Source organism: Talpa occidentalis, unplaced genomic scaffold (assembly GCF_014898055.3).
Source record: "Talpa occidentalis isolate TD23 unplaced genomic scaffold, MPIMG_talOcc4v2.1 talOcc4.3, whole genome shotgun sequence".
NCBI classification, from domain to species: domain Eukaryota; kingdom Metazoa; phylum Chordata; class Mammalia; order Eulipotyphla; family Talpidae; genus Talpa; species Talpa occidentalis.
Genome location: NW_023603184.1, coordinates 82,043,649 through 82,060,677, shown reverse-complemented (window position 1 = coordinate 82,060,677; position 17,029 = coordinate 82,043,649). Strand labels below are relative to the sequence as shown.

At 36.8% G+C, this 17,029-nt stretch overlaps 1 long non-coding RNA gene across 1 annotated transcript in view; it reads right to left on the bottom strand.

Annotated features, from left to right (window-relative positions):
- Positions 1-16,368, bottom strand: part of LOC119254749 (uncharacterized) — a 29,251-nt gene extending 12,883 nt beyond the window's left edge. Inside the window, exons 1-2 of the long non-coding RNA XR_005127342.2 lie at positions 16,268-16,368; positions 9,245-9,300 (exon numbers count right to left, since the gene is read on the bottom strand). This is a non-coding gene — a long non-coding RNA (uncharacterized LOC119254749). The remainder of the gene's footprint in view (positions 1-9,244; positions 9,301-16,267) is intronic.
- Positions 16,369-17,029: the final 661 nt, after the last annotated feature.

The window sequence follows — 17,029 nt, the reverse complement described above, 5'->3', positions numbered from 1 at the left end:
TAAGTGCCATCATCTGGTATTTGTCTTTCTCCTGATTTATTTTGCTTAGCATATTTCCCCTCACTTCCCATCCATGTTGTTGAAAATGGCAAGAGTTTATTTTTTTTATAACCGAGTAGAATTCCATATATATATATATATATATATATATATATGCATACATATATTCTCTCTACATATATCGAATATATGCAACATCTTAACCCATTCTTATGTTTTAAAGCACGTAGGTTATTTCCATAACTTGGCTATTGTGAATAATCTGCATTGACATAGATGTGCATATGTCCCTCAGCGTTTTTTGCATTCTTCACATATGTACCTAGGAGTGAAATTGCTAGATCATTTGATAAATTCATTTGTAATATGCTGTTTTCAATAGGGGCTGGATCAGTCTTAATTCCTGCCAACATTGTACAATGGCTCCTTTTTCTCCACATTGTTGTTAGCACTTGTTTTTTCTGATCTTTTTGATATGGGCTGTTCTTCAGGTGTGAGGTGCTATCTAATTGTGATTTTTGAATTGCATTTCCCTATTGATAAGTGGGATGAGCATTTTTTCATGTGCTTGTTGACCATCTGTATGTCTTTTTTGGAGAAGTGTCTATGTAGTTCCTCTGCTCATTTTTTTGATTGGGTTACTTGTTTTCCTTTGTTGACTTTTATGAGTTTTGTATAGACCTTGGATATTAGTCCCTTTTCAGATGTGTGGTGTGCATTCATTTTCCATTTTGATCACTAAGGGAAAAAATTATGAAGAAATTTAAATAGGTGCACATGTAATCAAACAAAAATTTAGCCCAGATAATAGCCATTTTATTTGGCACCATTTTAATATTGAACCTTCTTATACTGTCCAAACATATTTTCAGTATGAAGATAAAAGGATTCTAATATTCTATCTATTATTAAATGAAATTTGTTTCCAGATAACTTTGTACTTTATACAAAGCCATTGGGAGGTTATATATGGCATTGAAAAGATAAAATGCCGTAATCTGTGTTCATTTACCTTATAAACATAATATTGTATATTTTAAAAAATTATAAGAATGGTGCCAGGAAGCAGTGACAATGAAGAAACGGCATTTGTTCTTTTTTGGATCATTCTTATGATCCCATCTTAATAAAATTTCCTCACAATGAACGAAGCAGTGTGACTTTTACTAATGAAGTCAAACAAATAAAGATATTACCATTATGGAATAACATGACCGAAAGGATTCCATTTGCAAAGTATTATAATCTGATAAGACTCTAAGGGTAGCAGACAATTTAGTATTAATAACAGCAAAAATAAGTTGAGAAGAGGCATAGAAAAAGTTGCATGATGATTTGGCAGGTAAAATATATGGTCAACAATATTAAAAATAATTATAATATTATAGTAATCTGTTAGGATTACAGAAGAAATATGATTTTTTTTATTAAATCAAGGCACTCATATCCTGTATGCTGCCTCTGAAAATACATAGGCAACAAATTTTTGTCATTTCAGAAATTATGAACATCACAAAAAATAATAATGGGAGTGACAATGATTAAAGAGATAGACCCATTAAAGAATAAAGCAAATGAATATTTGATATTGCAGGGTGATTCATTAATGTAACTTTAGAAAGTCATTGATTCTACACCATCTCATACATTTATCATTATATGGTAAGAGAACAGGTCAGGTATGGCAAACTATGGCCTTAGACTATTATTTAATACATGGCTTAATATGAGAGTTCTTGGTTGTATTTTTATATTGCAGCAATCAATATGTTTTCTAATTTTTGGCAGTTTAAAGATCTCTGTACCATTGAGAACACAATCCTTTTGTTTGTTCTTGCTCCCCTCCATACCAGGCACATACTTTGAGACGAAGACTGTGAACTCCTAGTTCAGGAGACTGCATTGACTATTTCTTACATGCATGGAATTCTGCCCCAAAGGTAGATTAATAGTAACTCACTATAAAGTTTACTTCTTAAAACACTTATATTGCTACTACTGAGGCAATCATTTTATACTGACAAAATATATCAGAGCAAGGTGAATCAAATAAGTAATGACAATATTAATACTGGAATATTGTTGTCCTTAACTGATGTGGTAAACTATCTTGTGGGAAGCTAATAGTGAAAAGTCATGCCAGTTTTCTTTAGCTTGTGAAAATCAGTAATTTGACAGGCCTCCCTGGAGAATGTTATTACTTATGTTTTATTTTTTTATATAGTTTCAACCATATGTGAGTTGTAAAGCATTATTTACAAATTGGACTTTCCAAGAGCCAACACATTATTTAATATATATGACCAACTGCCCGCTTTCAAGTCACTGTCCTCTCTCAGATACTTTCATTCCTTTAAATTGTTGTCCAAATTTGGGTGAAATAGACTTAATAGTATGTATTGAATATTTATTGTATTGCTAAGTGTTAATCGAAATCTTTAGCTAACTGATCTTCTCAACTACCTTATGGGGATAACCAGTATTCTCATTTTCATTTTACCAACTGGAAACCTGAGGTAGAAACAAAGTGATTCTCCCTGGGACCCATGTTTGGCAACTTAAAGCCAAGATGCAGATTTAGACAATGTGGCTGTAGAGTTGTACTCTGGATGATTACCTTATATGGGTCTACAGTAGAAGCATCTACTCTACCTGTCTTGAACACTGTTACAGGTAATACCCTGTAAAGGGAGTCTTATTCAGTCATTGCTTCTTTTTTTTTTTCCATTGTATATACATGTTTATATTGTTATACATCAAAAAAAATCTATAACAACAAATTGGATTTGGAGAAAAAAACAAAATATTAAAAAATGTGACTCCACACTGATGATAGAGTAAACATTTCAAGTGGTTGCGTAACCTCATAAAGGAAATCAACACTAACACAACACCTGATTCTCTCTTGGCACTACTCTGCCATGTGTATCCCGAAGGGAACCATGACATATACTTTTTTTTTTTGGTGGGACCCTTGCCAGTGGCCAGGGATCAAACTGGTGCTGCAGAGTCTGCGGGCAGCCTTGCAACCCAGCGCTCAACTGCTGCACCACCAGGGGAGGCCCAACCATGACATATACTTTAAAAAAAAAAAAAAGTAAAAATTTTAAGTTATAAGCAAAATAAAGTATCCAAAAAGAGATATCTCAAATTTGAGGAATCTTGCTGAAGGAAACTCATTTTTTACTGACCAAAACTTTCCTCTTGAAGAAAGAGCAGAAACTAGTAAGCTTTCTTCATGTAATATAAATGGGACATTTGGAATAGAAGTTATCTTATTCTTCAATTTTTTTAATATAATTTTTTTTATTTTTATATTCCCCATACAATTGCAACCCCCTTATTTTGACCCCAATCCCTCCCCTCCCCACGCCCCTCCCCCCATTGGGTGTCTCTGGTTCATAGTTGTTTGTTGATTTTGATTTTTACTTTCTTATAGTTATTCTTTTTCCTGGTCCCTTATTTAAGTTTTCTAGATTCCTGCTATGAGTGAGACCATCCGGTATTTTTCTTTTTCTTTCTGGCTTATTTCGCTGAGCATGATCCCTTCCAGCACCATCCATGTTGCTGCAAATTGCATGTTTATCTTTTTTGAAACAGTCATTGCTTCTTAAATTTCATAAAAAACAAAATCATCTGGAGACTAGATTTTTTTTTTCAATTTTTGCAAAAAGAACTGGGTTGTAGGCAAGATATGGCAGGTGAGAGAATTCACCAGAGACAGAGTGGTAAGCAGAACAGGCAGATCTACTGAAATACACTGCCAAGGGGAGCAGTGGGCTAGACAGGAGAGGTCTGCTATGCTATATGTAGGTTAGCTCCCTGAAGGGGGATGGAACTCAGGCTGTAGCAGGGATAGTGCTGATGCTTAACCCTTAGGCTACCAGGGACACCCTCATCTGGAGACTCCTTTAAACAGTATTGTAAGCCCCTCCCCCCTCCTCACCAGATACACAGATTCAGTGTGCTGGAAAATACAAATTTATCTTTTTTAAAAGATTTTCTTATGCATACAACATCTGGGGTATAGGCCAGAAGTGTGGGCAGTAAGAGGATTCACTAGAGAGAGTGGGGAGCTGAACAGGCAGATCTACTAAAATACATTGTTGAGGGGAACAGCTGGCAAGACAGGAGAGGTCTGCTGTACCATGTGGGTTAGCTCCCTGTCGGGGCAATTGAACTCATGCCACAGTGCCTGGCAATAGCCTGATAATGTTGATACTTAATCCCTGCACCACCAGGGAGGCCGAATATTTATCTTTTGTGCATCTTCAGTTGTTATACTGACTCATTCCACATTATCTGTTCTACTTCTGTGACTTTATGCTGAGTTTTTCATCTGTATTTCTCTTTTGATATCCTGAAACTCCGTTTTTGTATTGTCGTCAATTCACTGATTTAATTTCTAAGGACATTTGTTTTTCATCATTTTCTTCCATTTCATTGAATTTATTTTCCATTGCAATTCTAAACTCTGTATCTGATATGGAGAACATAACTTCCATGTTTCTGATGAGGAGTTCTGGATATTTGTTCTCTGTGTTGTACTATTTGCTTGGGGATTCATGTTACCATTTGCTGGATTTTTCCTTCTGCCCGTCATTAGCTTTGGGACCCCAGCTGTTGTATGAGGGGTTCCCTCTGGATTGCCCCTCCCCAACACCCGCTTCACTGATCAGGGTTCTCACCTATCTGATCAAACCACTGATAGGGTCTCACAAGAGATCATGTGGCCTCTGGCCACTCTGACTCACTCCCTGATGTGGGTCTGGGGTAGTTTCACCAGTCTGTGTGGGTGCTGATGGGGATCTCGTGGGAAGTCACAAGGCCTTTGTATACAGGTCTGTGCAGGCAATGAATGCGTCCTGTGGGAGGTCATGAGGCCTCTGCTGGTCTTGGTGGGGGATGGTGGTGTCACATCAAAGTTTTTTAAGTCTTTGGCCACTCTGGATCCTTCCCTGATGGGGGCCCAGGGTCTCACCAGTCCAGTCAGGGGCTCAAAATTACCTTTTGATAATGTTTCCAGGAGTTGCTGGTGCTGCTAACCCATAGCTTACACTCTGAATATCACTGCATTAGATAATATTTCATTAAGTCATCCCTTAGTTATAACATATCCCAAATGTCTTTTTTTTTGAGAATGTGATAATGTGACTTTTTCTAAGCAGTTACTGGTTTCATTTAATAAAGAAATGAAAGTCATGTCCTATATGGACATCAAAAGTTTGTTCACTTAGATCCAACAGTGCAACTGGTAGTCTTTTTCGTGGTTGTGGGAAAATCATTCCTCTGAGTAGAAGGCAGCAAGATAAATTTTAGATTAGTATTTAGCAAGAATTTTCAGTAATATTTTTTCATGATGTGAGAATCAGTTAAGAGAGGGATTGAAGTTAATTATTTTTTATTCTAAAATGTTGAACCTCTTACTTAGCTTTGTATATTTTTCTTGGATGAAGAGGAAACCTGATCTTGAGTCAACTGTTGATGAGATCACTTTTCTAGTTTCTTTCTGATCTGTGAGTTTCATCATAAACCTTACCAACTACCTGAGCTGGTAATAGAAGCATGATTGAGATAAAAGAACTTTCAGTGAAATTATTTCTTCTTTTTTTGGTCATTTTTCTTTATAACGTTTTTGCCCATGCCATTGTATTGGCTAATATATTTCCTAAAGGTATAAAGTTAGCAATGAATTAGTTAAAAGGAGAAAAATGCTTTTTTTTTTTTTTTTTTTTTTGCTGTCTCACTCAGGCCTAAATAATCTCCCCCACCACCCCTTTGGAAGGAGACATTTTAATATGTCACGTTTCAGTTCCAGCTCAATAAACAACCATTTATTTACAATTTTAAAGCAATCTTCAGCCTAGTCAGGTAAGAATTATTTCAAAAGAATAAAAACATTTTCATTTCCCATCACTGCCAAAAAAGAAAAGAACATGAGTTATGAGTCTTGCTATGTTGTCTTAAGTTGATTACTATGGAATGATTAAAAAACTGGCTGTGCTGTCAGTGCAGGGGAGTACATTATAAGTGTAATAACAGCTTAGGGATACAATCCATCAATGCCGCACTTGGAAGAAGAAAAAAAGTTGATCTATTTCTTTGGTCATCATTTTCAGCATATTAGATGACAAATAATTGTACATTCATCAATAACAATAGATTAAAGTTGAAATGATTTATTGCTATTACACTGCTGTTATGATGGAGCACCGGGTCAGTCAAGCATCAGCAGGGTCTGTATTTAATTTTCATGGGTCTCTTAGCAGAAATAATAGACAGAGAGTAAACCACCTGAAACAAGGTAGATCAAAGTTGTTGACAAGTGATTTGTAGGTTGGTTCTTCATGAGTGGTAGGAGAGAGGCAATAGAACCTCTTTGGCGGGCTTGTTGAACCACTAAATCAAGCAGACCTTGCTGAAGCTCAGGCTAACATGCAGTCAGGCAACACATGGAAATATGAAAACTATGCAAGTATGAACTTCGTTTAATATTACCGGAAGGTAATGGCATGCAGTGCACATTCCTGAGGCCAAACCAGGCGATTTAAATTGTCTGCAAATCTCAGGTAGGCTAATGGAAATCTGCTCTTCAGAAAGTAGTTTTAATTGTTCATCTACCCACCCCACTGAATGTCAATAAGGTGTTATAATCATGAGACATTATATGATATATACATCTTAATATATTTTACATGCTTCCTTCTTCAGCAAGGTGAGGATTATCTATACTTAATGTGTTTGAACATTTAAATTTTAATTCAGCAGGCATTTATTAAAAACCAAGATTAGGTTTCACAAAGTGTGGTCCACAGATTGTTTATATCACTATCACTTGGCTTTCTTGCAAAAGTGCATGTTGCTGGGCCCCGTCCAGATGTAGTTAGTGAAAACTATTGGAAATGTGCATAGTTACAAAATTTCCTTGGTGATTCTGGTAGAATCTAAACTTTAAGAACCAGTGTGTTAGGCCCAGATAGTGTAGATAACAAGAACAAGTATACCGTGTCAGTGGGTTTCAGGAAAGCCTGCCTATCCTAGCATTTAGAAAAGTCATATAGTTTATGGGAATTAAACTGTGCATGGGACTTATTATCCTTACCTTGGGCTTATGAGGCATTTCTTTACATTTTAAACTATTTGGATTTCTTATTCATGTGAGACTTCGTGACACAATCTCTGTAATAGCAAATATGTATTGGTTTGCTAGTCTATGAAATAACAATTTTGTGCATCATGTCACCCCACATGCATTGCTTTATTGATTTATTTTATATTTATTGATTTCTGTGAATTTATAAATGGGTTGATCATGTTTTTTAGTGTAATCTTAAGTATGAAATCCATATAGCTACAAAAGTACTTAACAAAATTAGTAAGCAGCATGATTAAGGGAAAACTTTGATGATATTGGATTTTGAGTAATTGTCTCATGAAATATACTTCCCTATTTTTAAAAACAGTTGTGAGTTTTAGAAAACAAGAATAAATATTTTTTTCCTATTCAAAGTAATGGCAAATTCATCATTTTGAAAACTTACTCTCTGAGGTGTGATTTTAGCAGTGACATGCTTGTAATAGGCAGGGGGCTACTTGTTTATAAGGTACCTTTGAACTAATTCCCAAGTGGAATAACTTGGGTTGTACTATGATAAAGAAAAGTCTCAAAGTAATTTGGTCTTGTAATTAATTGTAAGGAAATGACTGTCAGAGCAGAAGGAAGTAACTAGTAAAGCAATGCTAGATTCATAGCTACTAAAGTGAAAATCAAGTATGGGAAAGTTGTGAAGGCAGAAATCAGAATGTCATGCTCCAAGACCCACTGCTGGATTGCAGAGAATTCCCATGTCATAGGCAGTGCCAGTGACTGCATAGAGCACTGTGTTGAGAAGTTGTCTCAAGTAGACCTATAGACAAGTATCTTCTTCATCGGATGAAGAAAGGCGAGGAAGAAAGCTAATAGTAAGTTTATGGGAAGTTATTGCTATAGGTAATTGGGGTTCAATTTCACATGCAGTGTAACTGGCCTCTTTAAATGTGTAGAATATGGCTCAGATTGTGGCTGTGAGGGTAAGTGCTTGGGTATTAATACTATCATCTTTGAATGAATGAAGGTCATGTTTCTCATACACTCTTGGTACTTGAACACTTGACCCTTCTGATCTATTCTGTGCACTGTTCTAACGGGTTCCTTAGAGGGACATAAGTGTTTGAGGTAGAAACTACTGTCAAATATGGAAATGTCCACGGAAGTGCAAACTGACTTCTGAGGTGAGATTTGGGGACTTCATCAATAGCGTTAACTCAAAAGATATTCTCAGGTCAAATATCATCTTAACAGATGAAAGTACTTTCCCAGATAGCCTAGATATGTCTACTGGTATTTGCAATCCCTTAATTGTAACTTCATCATTGAAATTCATGGAAACTTAACCTCATCAGATTTTTCTGTGGTATATATGTTCCCTCTGCATGGTTGGTTTACATAAAAGGACAGGCAGGAGAGCTAGTTAATGGCCATGATGTCTTTAATTAGCAATATCACTAGGGATGTAGGAATGATTTGCAGCGTAAGGGAATAAAGACCAACAATGTTCCTATTGTTTGGTGATGCTATTTGTGGGTGTGAAGGCTGAGTTCTCAGATTTAATTTGGTAAACATAATTTTGTCTGAGGTAGTTGTCACAATACTGCAAATATTTGAAATCATGTCACTGCGTTCCCTAAATTAAGTCTTAAAAAAAAGATGTATTTATTTAATAGTCTTAGCTGTGAAGGCGACATTGTTTAACAAGAAATCTGTCTAGTGATGTTTGTAATTTGTAACAGTATTCTTGTACAGAGCAGTGTACTAACAATCCCAGATAGTATTAATTACTCCTTTCAGTTTAAGAAGAAAATGAGAAGTGCTTACTAATCAATCTCAAGTTTATTAGGAACTAAATTCCATTGGAGGTGAGAGACAGTTGTGCAGTGCGAGTGTCAGAGAAGCACATCTAGTGGCCCAGAGCCCCGATGAAATTAAAATCATTAGAAAACAATTAACATGTATGGACTTAGCAAACTAGATGACTAACTGGCTGAATTTAGCTTTGAAAAATCCCACACCTGTCAATAGCTATCACCAGCAAAGTTGTACTTTATAGTAAAAAAAAAAAAAAAAAGGCCTTTAATTTTCTGTCCAGTCAAATCTAAGTGTATCACACTCAATTTTCCTTACTTAGTAATCTAAATAATTTCCCACCTTGCTCATGATGAATGTCTTGCCAGTTCCTACTCAGTTCCTCCACTTTACACGACCTAATTAAAGAAAACATTCCATGATTGCCTATTTTTTCTCATGCATGACAACCTATTATTTTTTCTACCACCTGATTAGGGCTTTATTACCCTTGGATTTAGATTGATTTGCTGAGCACTTTAATAAAACACTACTTAGTTTGATTTAAAGGACTACAGGTTTCCTTCATTCATACAATTATTCTTATAACCATCTCACATCTTAAGTATACTACAGTCCCACTGAAAATCAGGTTTAGATTGCCTCAGAACAAGGTTGTAAAATAAGAATCACAGGTGACATTCCTGTTGAATGTGGCAATGCAGTCTCTATTGTGGGCAGTCATGAGAGGACATTTTGCAATATAATTTGTCAAGAGTGATAAATCTATTTCATCATATCTGTCAGGAATGGCTCCTATGTATTAAAACCACTATAAAGTTTGCTCAAGATAAACCAAAACTTTCATATGATTAAATAATAATACGTTTATGATGACAAATTACATTTACTGTGTTATCTACAATGCGAGCCAAAATTAGATAGTTAGAGTTCAAATGGATGATGATGCATTTTGATTTCATATCTAGTGAATTCTTATTAAATAAATGAGATGTGCAATATTTATAAAATTGTCTTTTATTTTGGGCCTTTATTACAAACTTGTATCCGACTTGTACAAAATAAAGGGACACACATATCCACACTGAATTGCTTACTAATCTAATAAATTTCCAATAGAAAAAGTAGAGAAAATATTAACTGGAGATCATGCTGCGCTTTGTGGAGGCTAGGAAGAAATTCTAGTCCGAAGAATCATAAATCTCACTCCATAGATGTGGAAGACAAGTATTCAGCCGTAGACTGGAAAAGATAGCTTAGTGAACTCCACTGGAGCCCAGGGTCTTAAGAAATATTGACAGAAGGTTTAGTTCCACATATAATCTAGTCAGAGTCATCAATTATTGATTTATCTATCTGTCATTTATCTAGCATTTATCTATCTATCCATCTATCTATCTAAATCCTTACTATGTGGAAATTTCATAACAGAATGTTTTATAGGATTTTAAGAATCTCAAATGGCTTGTAATCTCAATAGGGTTAATTGGGGTTATCTGTCAAAGGGAATTTAGGAGGACAGGCTTGGACTATGTCATATTGATGTGAAGGCTTCAGGTATTTGATTTTAGAATTCTTTGCTAAGAAAATTCAAAGAATGTAGATATGAAATTACGCTGGTGTATTGAGCATTTCTCTTTCAACATTGTATGTACACATATAACATGCACATGCACATGCACATGCATTGCCCTTATGCTTGTTAAAGTCAAAATTGAGAGCTGCCCACACTTTGTAGTATTTGTGAATTATTCAAGACATTCAAGACATTAAATAGGTAAGTTTCTCAGAACCTGCTGTAGGTCTGCTAGTTGGAATTTCTTCCCAAGGATTTAGGTATAGCAACCAGACCTATACCAATCAGCCCGTGGGATCTTGGAGTCAACGAGTAGTCAAGTCTTACTTGGTCAGCAGGCTATCAGTGCAAATACTTACCTGTCTGCCTAGCCAGGAAGTATATGAGCATTGTGAAGAATTCCAATTTCTGTAGATCATGAGGTGAAAATAAATCTAGCTAAATATTTGAGACACATATAGTAGAAGAATTAAAAATGTGGTCAGAGTAAAGTGACTAAATAATATACTGCCTGAATCAGAACAATTTAGAAAGTGAAAATGAATGCTAGTTATAGTTATACTGTGCTAACAGTCATAACCTAGGATAGGCACATGCTAACAAAATAAAAGATCACCCTAAGTGTGTACCTCTGTATTTTCCATTGCACTTATCTCCCTTTTCCTATTCAAATACCACAAGACATAGAATAAGACAAACTTCAATTTTCTTGCTTTTATCATCATCAATCATCGCTACCATCATTGTCCTTTTTTGTGATATTTCCTTCTGCTTGTTAATCTCTCTCGTAATTGAAATTTAGCTGTGGTGTCAGATTTTCCCTTCTCTATTCTTTGTCATACTTCTCAATAATATCCAAACGTATGCTGCATGCAACCTCCTGGCCTCTCAGATCCTGAATTTCCTTGTTTGTAAGATCTTTTGAACCACACCACCTCAGTTGTTCATCTCTAGGTATCCACATTCTTAACATTATTATCACCAATGATGACCTTACCTGCAAAATTTTGTTCTCAAGCATTTTATTTCCTAACCACCAAGTCCTTACTTTCTTACTGTAACACTCCCACTGTAGAACTGCCAAGATCTCAAACCATTTACCCATATCTATTACAACATAGGATTTCTCCACACTATTTTTGCCTCACTCACCATAGAATCTATAGCTATTGTTATGAACACTCAAAAATATTCTCAAAACTTTTCCACTCTCTACAATCTACACTTGTGACTCAACCACGTTTAAACCTAAATATCAGCTTCTCCAAACCTACATCAGAGTAACATATATTTTCTGGGGAAAAAAAAATAATTCCGCAAGCCAATTGTGCACCCTCCCTCATCTCTCCCCTGTTCGTTTTCCTCTCTTCTTTCTCTCCTATGCTTCCTTCTGCCCCTCTTTCCTCCATTGGCCTCCACTTTTCTCTCCTCCTGTCTTCTTCATTCCTCTCCCAAACACCCCCCTACTCCTCAACTAGGATCAATTGGTCAGTATTGTTAACATGCTATAACATTATCTATGCTACAAAAAATTCTGAACCTGCATCTTTCTATAGCTGCTACCCCGTTTTTCTACTCCCTTGAAGGGAAAGCATGTTGAGTATCTGTTCACTCCTATAACCACCATTTTCTTCTCTTTCACTAAGGATCTTTCAACCTAACTATCACCATATGGATTATTTCTAAAATATATATATATATATATATATATATATATATATATATCAAGACCATTATGTGGCATGTGGTCAAATATAATGGTAACTTTACTTCCTAGTCTTATTTGACCTCTCAAGAGCATGCGATACAATAGAATCTATCACTTCTCATTGTAGTGTTCTTGCCATCCCTTTGGCTATGCCCTTTAAGTCACAAAATCTAGTAGTCTTTATTTAAAAAAAAAAAATTATTCATTTAAACACATAAGAACTGGGGACAGGCCAGAGGTACAGGGAGGGTGAGAGTATTCACCAGAGACAGAGTGGGGAACAGAACAGGGAGACTGACTGAAATACACTGCTGAGGGGAGCAGCGGGTGAGACAGGAGAGTTCAGCTGTGCCACGTGGGTAGCTCTCCAGCCAGGGATTGAACTTGCGCTACAGAGGCCGCAGGCAGCCTCACAGTGCTGTGCTCAATCCCCTGCGCCACCAGGGAGGCCCTCTAGTTGTCATTTTTTACCAAACTCTTGTTTTTTAAAAAAAATAATCCTCTTTTATGATTCCCTGGGGCTTACAGTTTGTCCTTCTTTTCTATCTATGCTATCGTTAGTAATCTAACCTGTTTCTATGATCTGAAATGCCATCTACATACCATTTAAGTATACATTTCACTCTCCAAAATGCTCCTCTATACTCCAGACTTTTCATTATAGTTGTCTAGTTGATATCATACTAGCTTTGTATTATACATCCAGAATAAAAAAATTGATTTTGAATTTCCCACCACCATCTATTCCTCTCCTAATCTTGTCCAGCTAAATAAGTAATGCTATATCTTAACAGTTGCTCAAGTCAACAAACTTCAGAATTTTATTTTATCTCTTCTTAATCTCACTCCTTTGATGTAATGTGACCTGAAAATTATATTTCAAATACGATTTACTTCTGTTTTCTCCATTACTCCTCTAATGCAAGCTATTAAGAATATGGTCTGGGGGGGCCTTCGCGGTGCCACAGCGGTTGAGCGCTGGGTTGCGACGCTGCCCGCAGCCTCTTTAGCACCAGTTTGATCCCCGGCCACGAGGCGAGGGTCCCACATGGCGCGCAGACCTCTCCTGCCACCCGCAGCTCCCCTTAGCGGTGCATCGTCAGTCTGCCTGTTCTGTTTCCCGCTCTGGCTCTGGTGAATTCTCTCACCCTCCCGCGCTTCTGACTGTACCCAGTGCTTGTATATATAAATAAATCTTTAGAAAAATATATATATAGTCTGGGAACCTCCCTGGTGGTGCAGTGGGTTGAGCGCAGTGTTATGAAGCTGTCCGCAGCCTGTGCAGTGCTGGTTCGATTCCTGGCCGGCCAGGGAGCAACCCACATGGCGCAGCAGACCTCTCCTGTCTCACCCGCTGCTCCCCTCAGCAGTGTCTTCGGTCCGTTTGCCCGTTCTGTTCCCTGCTCTGTCTCTAGTGAATTATCTCACCCTCCCATTTCTCTAGCCTGTACCCCAGTTCCTATATAAATAAATAAATCTTTAAAAAAAATAATCTGGGCCTCCCTGGTGGCGCAGTGGTTGAGTGCTGGGTTGTGAAGCTGCAGTGCCGGTTTGATCTCCCGCTGCTCCCCAGCTACCTGAGGAGGGTCCCACATGGTGCTCAGACCTCTCCTGCTGCCCGCTGCTCCCCTCAGCAGTGTACTTCGGTCCTTCTGCCTGCTCTGCTCCCCGCTCTGGCTCAGGTGAATTCTCTCACCCTCCGGTGCTTCTGACTGTACCCAGTGCTTGTATAAATAAATAAATAAATCTTTAAAAAAAAGTTTAAAAAAATATATATATATAAGATCAGCCCTTTATCATTAGTGTTGGGTGCAAAAATGTTCTCCCAGTCAGTGGGGTTTCTCTTTGTTTTTGTTATTGTCTCTTTTGCTGTGCAGAAGCTCTTTAATTTGATGTAGTCCCAGCTGTTTATCTTTGCCTTCACTATCACTGCTTTGGGTGATGTGTCTGTAAAGATGTCTTTGATATGCAAATCACGTAGTGTTTCACCTATATTTCCTTCTATGTATTTTATGGTTTCAGGTCTTATGTCTAGTTCTTTAATCCATTTTGAGTTGATTTTTGTGTATGGTGTGAGGTAGTGGTCAAGCTTCATTCTTTTGCATGTAGCGACCCAGTTTTCCCAGCACCATTTATTGAACAAACTTTCTTTGCTCCAATGCATAGTCTTTGCTCCTTTGTCAAATATTAGTTGACCATAAATCTGTGGGTTTATTTCTGGATTTTCTATTCGATTCCATTGGTCTGTATGTCTGTTCTTGTTCCAATACCATGCAGTTTTGATGATTATGGCTTTGTAGTAAAGTTTGAAGTCTGGGAGTGTGATGCCTCCATTCCCTTCTTTTTTTTTCAGGAGAGCTTTGGCTATTCGGGGTTTTTGGTGATTCCATTTGGATTTCATCAATAATTGTTCTATTTCTTTGAAGAATGACATTGAAATTTTGATTGGAATAGCATTGAATCGGTATATTGCTTTTGGTAGGATGGCCATTTTAATAATGTTTATTCTTCCAATCCATGAGCAGGGGATGTCTTTCCATTTCTTTGTGTCTTCTTCTATTTCTTTTAACAGTGTTTTATAATTTTCTTTGTATAGGTCCTTTACCTCTTTTGTTAGATTTATTCCCAAATATTTGATTTTTTTTGTTTCGATAATAGAGCTGATGAAACTCAACAACAACAAAGAAAATAGCCCAGTCAAAAAATGGGCAGAAGAGCTAAAAAGAAACTTCTCTGAAGAGGAAATGCAAATGGCCAACAGACATATGAAAAAATGTTCAACATCACTTGTCATCAGGGAAATGCAAATCAAAACTACCATGAGATATCATCTTACACCAGTGAGAATGGCACATATTAAAAAAAACTAGCAACAACAAATGTTGGCGAGGTTGTGGAGAAAAAGGAACTCTCCTGCACTGTTGGTGGGAATGCAAACTGGTCCAACCACTATGGAGAGCTGTGTGGAGATTTCTGGACCTACTAAACATAGAGCTTCCATATGATCCAGCAATTCCACTCCTAGGTATTTACCCAAAGGACACAGAAACATCAATTCCAAAGAACACCTGCACCCCTCTGTTTATAGCAGCACTATTTACAATAGTTAAGCTTTGGAAACAGCCCAAATGCCCAAAAATAGATGACTGGATCAAGAAGATGTGGTACATATATACCATGGAATATTACTCAGCATTCAAAAAAGATAAACACATGCAATTTGCAGCCACATGGATGGCGCTGGAAGGGATCATGCTCAGCGAAATAAGCCAAAAAGAAAAACAAAAATACCGGATGGTCTCACTCATAGCAGGAATCTAGAAAACTTAAATAAGGGATCAGGAAAATGAATAACTATAAGAAAGTGAAAATCAAAATCAACAAAAAACTATGAACCAGAGACACTTGTTGGGGGGTGGGGGCCGGGAGGGGAGGGATTGGGGTCAGAATGGGGCATGTGCAGTTGTATGGGGGAATATAAAAATAAAATTTATTATTTAATAAAAAAAATAAAATAAAATAAATCTTTAAAAAAAAAAGAAAAAGAAATATATATATATATATATATAATCTGGAACTAGAACAGTACACTCAGAGCTCTTTTTACTTTCTTATGATATCCCGATCATGTGAAATGAATTGATGTCCTTATTTTTCTCAGAAAATAGAGCTACAAGTACAGTTTTTCATGATAGTGGTTAGTTAATAACTCCTAAAAATAGAGTACAATAGCACGCTAAACTGTAGCTCCTGAGATTTCATTGTTCATTCCTCTGTCACCAGCTCTAGATTTATTTTCCCTTTTACAGAAAACCCACTGGTCTGAATATTTCTTCTTGTAATGTGCTACAGATTTTCATATTCAGGGGTTCTGAGTGCTAATCCTCTTTTTTCTCTTTTGTGAGTGATTGTCACAGTTACATATATACACTTATTATTGGTATGAAAATAGCAAAGATCATCCAATGAATACCATGGGTTTCAGACATCCTCTTCCCCTATACTCATTGTGCCTTTACATCTAGATCCTCATAGTAACCAAGAACAATTAGCTAGTTAGTAAAATGGTGCTTTTAATTACCTGATTGTCAAATCATAGAACGAGTCAAAGTATGTAGTTATAGGTTACACTTCGGATAATGTTCAGAAATGTTCATCAACTCTTCCCACCCTTCCACATACTAGAACTTTACAGCTCTAACAATTCTGTAGAACTTGAGGTTGTGGTGGTAAAAGAATAAATTCCACAAATGTCTTCCTGTGAGTAAGGATGAGAAGAGCCATTCCTACTTCCATTCTTTGTTCCTTCATGTTCTAGATACTGCTTATTGGCAATTGGTTAAGCACATAAACCTCACTGTCATTGAATCTACAAGGTAGACTCATTTACTGAATCATACCCTGTATTGTTCTTGAGCTGGAGTCTTAGCTGAGTCTTTAATACGCAATTCCACTATTCTATAAGGACAATTGTATAACCTGTCAGAGGAGAGCACATCACAATTATCTAACTTTAAGCTTTTGTAGTAATAAGAGTTACTTTGTTTACAGTAATGTTGTATCTGATAATTATGGCAATGGGTTGGGTCCTTGGATGGTGCTGTCAGAGGCATTTGAGCAAAAATTTGAATCTTAAACTCATTTTTCTGTCTACTATTATTCCCTATGCAATCAGAAAGTTGCTTCTGGATGAGGGCCACTTGAGAACCAAGGAATAGCTACAGGGTGGGTCACTGTATACACTGAAGTCAATAGAAGATGGACTCAGTCCAATACTCTTATAGTCCCTCAATAAAAGAAGGACCTTGATGGTATTCATTTCCTTCAGTATTACATCAATTCA